The sequence below is a fragment of the Ceratotherium simum genome, chromosome 18, assembly GCF_057802395.1.
Source record: "Ceratotherium simum simum isolate JZ-2026a chromosome 18, ASM5780239v1, whole genome shotgun sequence".
Taxonomy (NCBI): Eukaryota; Metazoa; Chordata; class Mammalia; order Perissodactyla; family Rhinocerotidae; genus Ceratotherium; species Ceratotherium simum.
The window spans coordinates 53,447,687-53,457,451 of NC_141917.1; the positions used below are offsets into that span (position 1 = coordinate 53,447,687).

Sequence of the window (9,765 nt, forward strand, 5' to 3'; positions counted from 1 at the left end):
AGAGAAATCAAAAAATGGCTATGCCTAGAGGGGAAGAGAAGAAGGCCTAGTAAGTAGAAAGAAAGGAATTTGATTCAGGAGAACTTAGTATTGTCCTGAGGTCTGAGGTCATATATAAAGGAATGAGACAGAGGGGCATGCAGTTGGAGGAGTCAGCCATGTAGAGAAGAAAGGAGAGAAGAGAGGATGGGTGCAGAGGAGCAAGTGAAGGTGGAAGGTAAGGGAGCTGAGGAAGTGTGTGCTGGGTAACCTGTGTTCTTTCCAGTGACGTAGGAGCAAGGTTCCAAGTGTGGAGATATGAGGAGAAGGGATGAAAGTTCTTTCCAATTGGAAAGAGAGTCAATCAGGCATGAGTAACAGAAAAGTCAGTCTTTGGGGCCACTGGCTCCCTGAAGCTCATGTCAAACCACATCTACCATTTTCCCCTGTAGCTATTATGAATTTGAAGATGAGAGAGTCATGTTCACATTCCTGCCAATTGTTTCTAGTCGTTCAGAATTGGGTAGAAAGTAATGTGTCTCCTGGTTGCTTTTCCAGTAGTCTGGGTCTGAAAATTATCAGAAAAGTAAGGCAGAAAGAACTAGAGTCTCTTGCTTTGGGAAGAATGGGCATTCTTGGAAGTCTCGATATTTTAAATTCTCTAATTATCCTAATCTTTGGATCTGTGTCATTTCTATGCAAGCTTACTAGGCTCTGGGTATTTTCATATGCAGTATGTCATTTAATCTTTACAAGACTTCTATGTCATTATCCTAATTACACAGATGAGGAAGTGGAAACGCCAAGAATTAAGCAAGTTGTTCAGGGTCACAGCTAGTAACAGAGTCAGGATTAAAACAAAATCTGACACTTTAATGATCACTGCCCCTCCCTGACCACAAGCATTAAAAGGAACTCACGGCTTAGAGTAATTTTTCACACGTGGTCCCATCTGATCTTGATAAACAACCTTGAGAAATAGATATTATTATCTGCATTTTACAGATAAGGAAACTGAGGTTCAATGTAACTTGCCCAAAGTTACCCAATTAGTAAATGAATTCAGCCTTTTTAACTTAAGCCTATGTCCTTTCCAGAAAATAAGTTTAGGGCAGCATCCATCCCAAAGAACTAGATCAGGTTTCCATACAGCCACTGAGCTCGTGATGATGATGCTATCTGAAGAGGCACAGCCTTGAGGTGGCTTCCTGAAAGGAGAGAAGTGTATAGATTAATGGGAATTGGGGTTTTCTCCAAAGAGGGTAGGGTATGGAATTAAAAAAGAATTGGAGAAAACATGATAGTCATTATCTATGAAGAGTTACCCAAGATTGTAGGATGCCCTTGGGTACCCAGAATGGTGGAGGGGAAAGTAAGAGAAAGTTCCTCTTTTGTTTAATGGATCTGGTTGAGGTCAGTGCAAGGAGACCTTTTCATGCTGAAACTTCAGGGAACCCAAAGAGCAAGAGAGGAAAAGACCATGATCCCCTAAAGTGGACCCCTGCCTCGGTTTGGGCTGAAAATTGAGTGAGCCTCAGAAGTCAAGTCCAGAGAAAGAACCAGGCCCTGTAGGGAAGCAAAACAGGGAGGGCCTGGCCAAAAAAAAGTTAATAGTTGAAGCCTGTGCTAAACCATAACTTACCAAATCTCTGTGTAGCTTGGATGCCCTGAAGTGTCTTGCATCACAGTTTAATGCAGTGTGCTCTAATTCATTACATAGTAAGGGGGCCGAAATGCAGCAGAATTAAATGGAGAAAGTCAGTAACTCTCCAAAGTGCCATCTCTAAAGGAGAATTTCTTCTTAGTTTGGATAAGTGGTGATAGCAGCAGATAGTTGTCAGAATAGTCAGCAACAGTGCCCACGAAAGCATCTTCTACGTGCAGGCTGCCTCTCTGTTGCCTTTTGTACATCATCAGGATCTGTCCCACCCCCACCCCCAGTGTTACAACGTGACCTTTATATCTCCCCATAGTTTAGGCCAGAGTTCATCCCGCTTCTCCCACCAATCCACACTGACCTCCTGCTTGTCCTAAGTCAAAGCCACAGGTTTCTCACTAGATTTAGTAACTTACAAGAAAGAAGTTGCTCAGATTGTCATCATACAGATTGATTCACAACTATGACTCTCAGTCCTAGTGAAACAAGAGAAGATGTCTAGGTTTATGTATGTAACTGTATGTGTGAATACACGTATGTATATAGATATATATGTATACATATGTGTATTCACACACGGTGCCATCAGCGGCTTATTTGAAATTGATTTCCCAAAGGGGTAATGAAAATTGGAAGCTTCGTCAAAATAAAACAACACGAGTGGTGCATGTTGCCAGAACCATTAAAATGAGTGAGACAGTTACGCTCCTGGCAGGGAGCCACCCCGTTCAGGCTGCAGTGCTATCGCAGCCCTGCTGGTTCGTCAGCAGCCCTCCAAGGACAGCTGCTATTTGGTCAGTGAATGCATTTCTATTTGGCATGGGTCCTGACATTGCTGAATACCCAAAGTGTGTTGTTTAGCAAAGCAGACACAGAGGATTATATTCCTAGGACTTGACCAAAGACGTAGTTGATTAGACATCATTTTTCTTTAGAAACCTTATCTTGTGTACTGTTCACATATTTAACCCAGCATAATGTTCAGAGTGGTACACCACTTGAGAAAACAATTTGTCAGTTCCTTAAAAAGTTAAAGATACACCTACCATACTAATTCAACCATTCCTCCCCTACATGTTTACCCAAGAGAAATGATAGCATATGTCCATACAAAGACTTGTATAGGAGTGTTCATTCCAGCTTTATTTATGATAGCAAACATCAAAAACATCCCAGATGTCCATCAACAGGTGGATAAGCAAATTGTGGTACATCCATACAATGAAATACTACTCAGCAGTTAAAAGGAATGCGCTATTGATACAATGAAACAACATGGATGAATCTCAAAATAATTACACTGAATGAAAGAAGCCAGACAAAAGAAAAGTACATATTGTATTATTCCATGTGTTTAAAATTATAGAAAATGAGAATTGATCTAAGATGGCAAAAAGCAAATCAGCAGTTGTCTGAGGGCACAAGGAAACAAGTTCATTAATTTAATTGTGGTGATGCTTTCACAAGTGTGTATATATATGTCAAAACTTATCAAATTATATACTGTTAAATAGGTGTTATTTACTGAATTTAAATTATAGCTCAATAGATTTGTAAAATAAAATTTGGAGTGTGTATGGGAGGATGTAGACAAACAAGATTGGCAAGGATATCCCTTCTCTATAGGAGTTGATTGGTTAAGAAGACACTGCATGGCTAATTCACATAATAGAAGGTGGTTTTTAAAAAGATCACAATGTATGTTTATTTTGCATTAGTTACATATGTCTCTCCCAGCCTTTACCTTGTTTCTCACCTCCTGCTCCCAAAACTCTGATTGATTAAAAAGTGTAATTATTCAACTGGAGATTTTTTGGTTCATTGTTCAGGATTTCAGCTTCTATTAATATTTTTCTTCCTCTTGATTAAGTGTGGGAATTTTGATACTATGGGGGTAAAAAGAAATGAAGAAAATTTGAAGATGAAGTTGAGAGAGGGTAATTAATGGAGCAGGTAATAATAGACAGAAATTAGAACTTGGATTGGGAAGTTCACCTTGGAAAGAAGAAAGGACATTTTGGGAGGGGAAGGGAAGTGGAATCAAGGGAAGAGGGGGAAGGCTTGGGGGAACAGTAACGGAGCTGGACCACCACTCACTTACCAAATGATCTTTTCTGGGTTGTTGGTGGATGGTCTTGAGATGAAGATGGAGGATGTAGGGGAGTGGCTGGGATTTGAGAATAGTCCCACAGGAAGTCAGTTAGGAGTTGATAAAAGGTAAGAAAAAAAAAGCTTTGCTAAGTAGCAAAGGAGCAGCTCTGAGCTCACCTAACACAAATTTTTCATGAAGCCCACTCAGCATGGTTTTGTGAAATTTTCAACAATACTAGTGACGTTCAATTAGAGGTATATTCAGCCTTCGTTTTTTTTTTATAGTGAAAAATTTATACTTAGAATTCTCCAGCTGGACTCAGCGTAGATGGTCCCAGTTTCGCTGGCAACATCCAAAGTGTCAGGGTCAGGGGCCAGTAGAACACATGCCTTCATCTCTCCGTCAGGTCTGGTCAGGGCGTTGACCTTGGTCCCCCAGTGACACAGAGCTGCTTCACAGCCTGCTTGATCTGGTGCTCGTTGGTCTTGACGTCACAATGAACACAAGTGTGTTGTTGTCTTCTATCTTCGTGGCCGACTTGGTGGTCAGGGGGACCTTGGTCTTGGTGGTCAAGCTTGTTTCTCGTGGGCGCGCTCTTTGGAGGATGTTTGAGCTGCCTTCAGCGCAGCAGTGTCTTGGGCTGCCGGAAGGTGGGTGACGTGTGGATCTTTTTTTTTGCCACTCGGGACACCTTTCAGTGCTGCCTTCTTGGCCTTCAAAGCCTTTGCTTTGGCTGCAGCTTTAGGGGGGCAGGGGCATCGTGCAGCCAACCTTCCTTCTTCACTTTCGGCGCCATCTCCGTGAAAGTGCTCAGCCTTCATTTTTAGAGGGGAGAAAAATATTCTCATCTGTAAAAAAAAAAAAAAAAAAAAAAAATCTTGAAACCCGTTCTCAGACAGGTAAACCATTACATTAAAAATAATTGAGTTGCACTTTTTTAAACTGTCCACAAATTTTCAAATACCTTCAGTAAATGTATTGTGTCTTTCAAACATGCATGGTACTGTATGTAGTAACTGAGTCTTTTTACAGCCAACTATAAATAAAACTATTGTAATCATGTCTGATAACATTCACTCCTGCTTACAGTAAATGTTACACGTTCACTAAATGCAGGCACTGCTTCAGGCACTTTTGAATATATTAACTGATTTAATGCTCATAAGAACACAATTACACGTGCTTTACAAAGGAGAACACTGAAATGCAGAAAGGTTAGACATCTGGTAAATGACAAAGCTAGGATTCAGAATTCTGGCTCCAGAGCCCAGTTTCTAACCTCTACAATATAATGCCTCTCATATTGTCATGTCGCGTCACAATTACACCAAACAGGCAGGACTCGGGGGATGTAATCAGAAAGCAACTTCTTATTGTTTTCCACTACCCTTTTACATTTATTCAGTAGGTCTAGCTCTTTCCCTAATCCCTGAATGAAATTTGGGGCAGTCTCATGACTTTTATAGTCACCCATAATAACTTAAGGTCCTACAATCAGTAATAGGCTCCTCCAGTCCAATGCAAAAACCAAAATTGAAACTTCATTACACACTATTTTTCCCAAAGCAGGCCCACTACAGGTTAGCAGCCTGTAGAGGTGGGGGTGGGAGGGGAGTTTAACCTTTCTCTTCCTTCCCAACCTTGCACCTTACCCCTCCTCCCCTATCTTGCTCTCTGTGGTTTTTGACCCCCACCCTCCAGGGTCCAAAGGGGGAAGAAGAGCTAAAGTGACAGGAAATGTCTCACCTAACAAGCAACAACAGTGTGATGTTAGTTTTCTCCTGCTCTGGGTTTAAGGTTTAAGGTTAAGGCATTTCTGTGGTTCTTTGCAACCCTTCTCACGTTATCAGAGATTCTCACCTGGAGTTCCCTTGAGTAAGGTGAGTCCAACTGATCATTAGCTCCTTCCTCAACTCCCTGGATATCTGATGGTTTCCTCCTATTGGGGTCTTTCATCCATCAAGGCAGTTCTCTTGAACAAGTCTTGTGATGACTCTGCACAGGCACGCTCTCCCACTGAACCATATCTGGTCCATGAGAAACATCCCCAAAATCATTTTCCCCAATCAACTCCAATGGTCCAAGCTACCAACACGGCCATCTCTCCTTTGCTCAGCCATCCCCTTCACATTTCCCACAGGAAGTCAGGAGCACCAGTCCACCTAGAACTGTAAACTGTAGAGGACACATCTTATTAGGGTCTTTAAGTCCCTTATATGGTGACTTGAGATGAAGGAGAAAACAGCCCCCAACCATCCTATTCCACTTGGTGGGAAAGACTCACGGTGCATCCCTAGTTATCTCCAAAAAATCCTCCTATGATCTTCAACCTTAGCTCTTTTATTTCTTTTCCAGTGAGGGTTAAGAGTTGGGAACCTAGATTTCTCATAAGAAAGTTCAATAAGGTTCCTCGGTATAAGATTACTATACCAAACTCAAGTGTTCCTATGCAGTATCGATAACCAAACAGAAAATAGGAAAAAAACATCTCATTCACAAAAGCAACAAAAATTGTAAGTTATTCAGAAATAAATGTAACTATATAAGATGGTAATGGAGTAAGTTAAAATATTGTTGAGGAACGTAGAAGAAGGCCCCCAATAAATAGAGAATTATGCCATGTTTCTACTTAGGAAGGTGTATTGTCATAAAGTGAGTTCCTCAAATTATCTATAAATGCAATAATATTCCCATTAAAAAGAAAATACAATAAAATGTTTGTCATTTGACAGCTATGCAAAATATGTACTAAAGATTAGAGTTGGGAATACCAAATAATTCTGAAGAAAAGAAAAAAGAATGGAAGGCTTGACCTATGAGATTGTAAGACTTATTTTAAAGCTATGGTTGAGTAAAAGTAAGGTATTGGTGCTGGAATAGACAAACTAAGGAACAGTACAGAGAATCAAAAATAGATCCAAGCCTACATGAGAACTGGTTATAAAGTGTGGTTTTAAATATCAGTTGGAAAAGCATAAATCATTCAATTAGCTGGAACAAGCGGATAAATAAAAATAGATCCCAGCCTCAAAACAGTTACAAACATAAATTCCATAAAGATTAAAACCCAAGCGTTAAAAGCAAAACTTCTGGACCAAAATCTCAGAAGCTATCTTATGATATTGGGGAAGGTGGAGATTTCTTATATAAGATAGAAAAAGCACAAAACAAAGAAAAATATGGAAAACTGTGACTATGTTAAATTGCAAAGTATCTGTCAAAAGATGCCATAACCAAATTAAAGCGGGTTACAAAGTGAGGAAAGATATTTGCATGCATATTACAAAGTCTTATATCCAGATTACACAAAGATCTTCTACCATATTGTCAAGAAAAAAATAGAAAAATATCCACAAAGAATATGTTCATACGTTTTTTGAATATAAGAGTATGTAGAAGAGTATAAGAATAAAGAATGTAAGAATTCTTTGAATATAAGAATATGTTCACAATATAAATAACAGAGAACCTGGATAGCCAATGAACCATAAAATAAAAAGCCAATAAACATAAAAATGTTCAACTTCACTAGTGTTTGAGGTGATGAAAATTGAAACAAATCCCATTCTTCACATCGTACTAGAAGCAGCTAAAGAGTCTAACAGTACTGAGCACTGGAAAGGAAGAAGGAAAGTGGGAACTTCCACTCACTGCTGGTGGGGCTACGAAGTGATACAAGAGCAGGTTCGACTGTCCCTTTAATGTTTTGCCTTAAAAAAATATGTGAGGCAAATAAGACAGAATGTTGTCATATATGAAATCTGGGTGGTAAATACATGAGTTTTCATTATATTGTATCTAAATTTTAAATTATTCATTTTTTAACTTTTGATTTTGAAATAGTTTTAGACATGCAAAAATTGTAAAAATAGCACAGAGAATTTCTGTGTATGCTTCACCCACATTCCACAAATGTTAGCATCTTACATAACCACAGTACAATGATCAAAATCAGGCAGTTATCATTGATATACCACTATTATCTAATCTACAGACCTTATTCCAATCTATCTAAATTTTTTAATTTAAAAAATCTTATGATCCTATGGTTCATGTTATTTTAAATGCGTGCTGGGAGTTAAGTTACAGGATGGCTCAGTTGAGCTGCTATCAGCAAGAAGAAAATGTACTCCTGGGCTTGAAGGCCACCCATTTAGGTATACTAGAGTGATGGAGAATATTTCTCCTTTTCCTGAAGACATGCGGGAGAGATGAGAAACAGATCACTGATAAGAAGGCTCAATAGAACATTTTTATTCTATAAATCTTCATATCTCTAAATGGACCAAACAAAAGTTCTATGAGAAAAGTGGTTTTTAGATAATACATCTTATATTTTTTATGGAAATTTTAGAACATATACAAGGATAACACATTTTTTTCTTCGAGTAACAATGAAACTTTAAATCTAAAAATACATGCTTAATTTGTGAATCTTCAGAGGTGAGGCCTAAGCAGACAGTAATTTTCAAAAAATAACTACGGCATTTATTCATCCCCTCTCTCTCTCAACAAATATTTGAGTATCCCTCCGTCACTCTCAGCCAGTTTCTAGAAAGTTCTCACTATGATACAACATTGTCTACGTGCTTAATTAAGAGAGCAGCTGGAATTTAGAATTTTCCTTCCTTATAGACTTTAGGTGAGGATTAGAGAACTTTACATCTCAGATGGTTTAAGTGCCTGGAGACTAGGTTGGAGATTAGATGCTTTTTCAAGACACCTCGAGGTGTCTGATGCTGTGGTCAGAGCTGTGGTTGGACTTCAGGGAAATTCACACACTCATTCACACCTCTCACCTGCAAGAACCCAATATCAGGATACATTGGTGCTTCCAGGAAGGCTAAGGCAGTGTTTTCCAAATGTGCCCAATTGTAAGAATCACCTGGAATGTGTGAAAAAGCCAGATCCCTCAGCTCCACCTCAGAATCTCCAGGGAAGGAGCCTCAAAATGTGCGTTTTTTACAAGTGTCCCAGTTGAGTCTTATAAGCAGGAAAACTTGGGAAAGAGGAAGGGAAGCCACATCTGGCAGGTTTGCTGGCACCTGGCTTGATCGATAAGGTGACCTCAGCCAATGTGTTTAAGCCCAGTGTCGTCATATTGGTAGCATGATGTCGAGAGCCCCCAGGTCACCTGTGTACTGTGGGGTGGGGTGGGGCGGGGCGGGAGGTACCTGTGCAAGGAACTAAAATAGTTCGAAGAGGTTGGGGGAGTGCTGTGAAGGCTGCAAAACCGCCCTCCCATTCATCAAGGTGCCCCCATTCCATTCTATGATCATTGCTTCTGGCTCCTACAAGGCTTCACCCCTCCCCAGGCCTCAACCACACACCAGGCCAAACCCACCCCCTCCAGGTAGTGGGAGAAGATGAGAGAAGCAAGTACCCAGCTGGGTGTGCTGTCTGTGGCCAAGTCAAAACTGCTCTGTGTCCGATCACTTCAGAAAGGTGGTGTTAAAGGATTCTTCATGTAACACCTGAGGCCAGTTACTAGCCTCCAGGGACAATGATTTGTGCCGGAAAGATGCCATAAGTCTCAAAAACTGCTTACATCATTTTCCCTTCAAATCTCAGGGAAAAGAAACAGCAAAGAGAGAGAGAAAAAACACACACACAGACGGGCTGAGAGTCTGTTAATTTATCAATCCGCAGTTCTGGGGCCAGGCCAAACTCAGTAGCTGTCAAATCAAATATGCACCCAAATTAGAAAGTGTTACCGTCTCGTAACGATTCATAAGAGGCCCTTCTAGGAGCTCAACTTAGAAAAATTCATGGAGACAAGAAGCATAAAAGGGTCCAAGCAGGCATTTTATGCTACAGTTGGGGGGCGGGGGAAGTATCTAATTTCATATGGCACTTATTTACAATATGTATCATAAAGTAAATTATTTTAGAAATTGAGGATATTTTGGAACTGTTGTTAAAACTGGCAAAATAGAATTAGGAATATAATAATTGCTGGAGTGGCACAGACACCAGACTAATCATGCTGTCTCTACTGTCTCACTCAGTTCTCAGAACAGCCTTGTGAGATACGACT

General features: G+C 40.1%; 1 pseudogene; it reads right to left on the reverse strand.

Annotated features, from left to right (window-relative positions):
* Positions 1 to 1,110: 1,110 nt before the first annotated feature.
* LOC101393115 (large ribosomal subunit protein uL23 pseudogene) lies at positions 1,111 to 4,524 on the reverse strand (annotated as a pseudogene).
* Between the last annotated feature and the right edge of the window lie 5,241 nt (positions 4,525 to 9,765).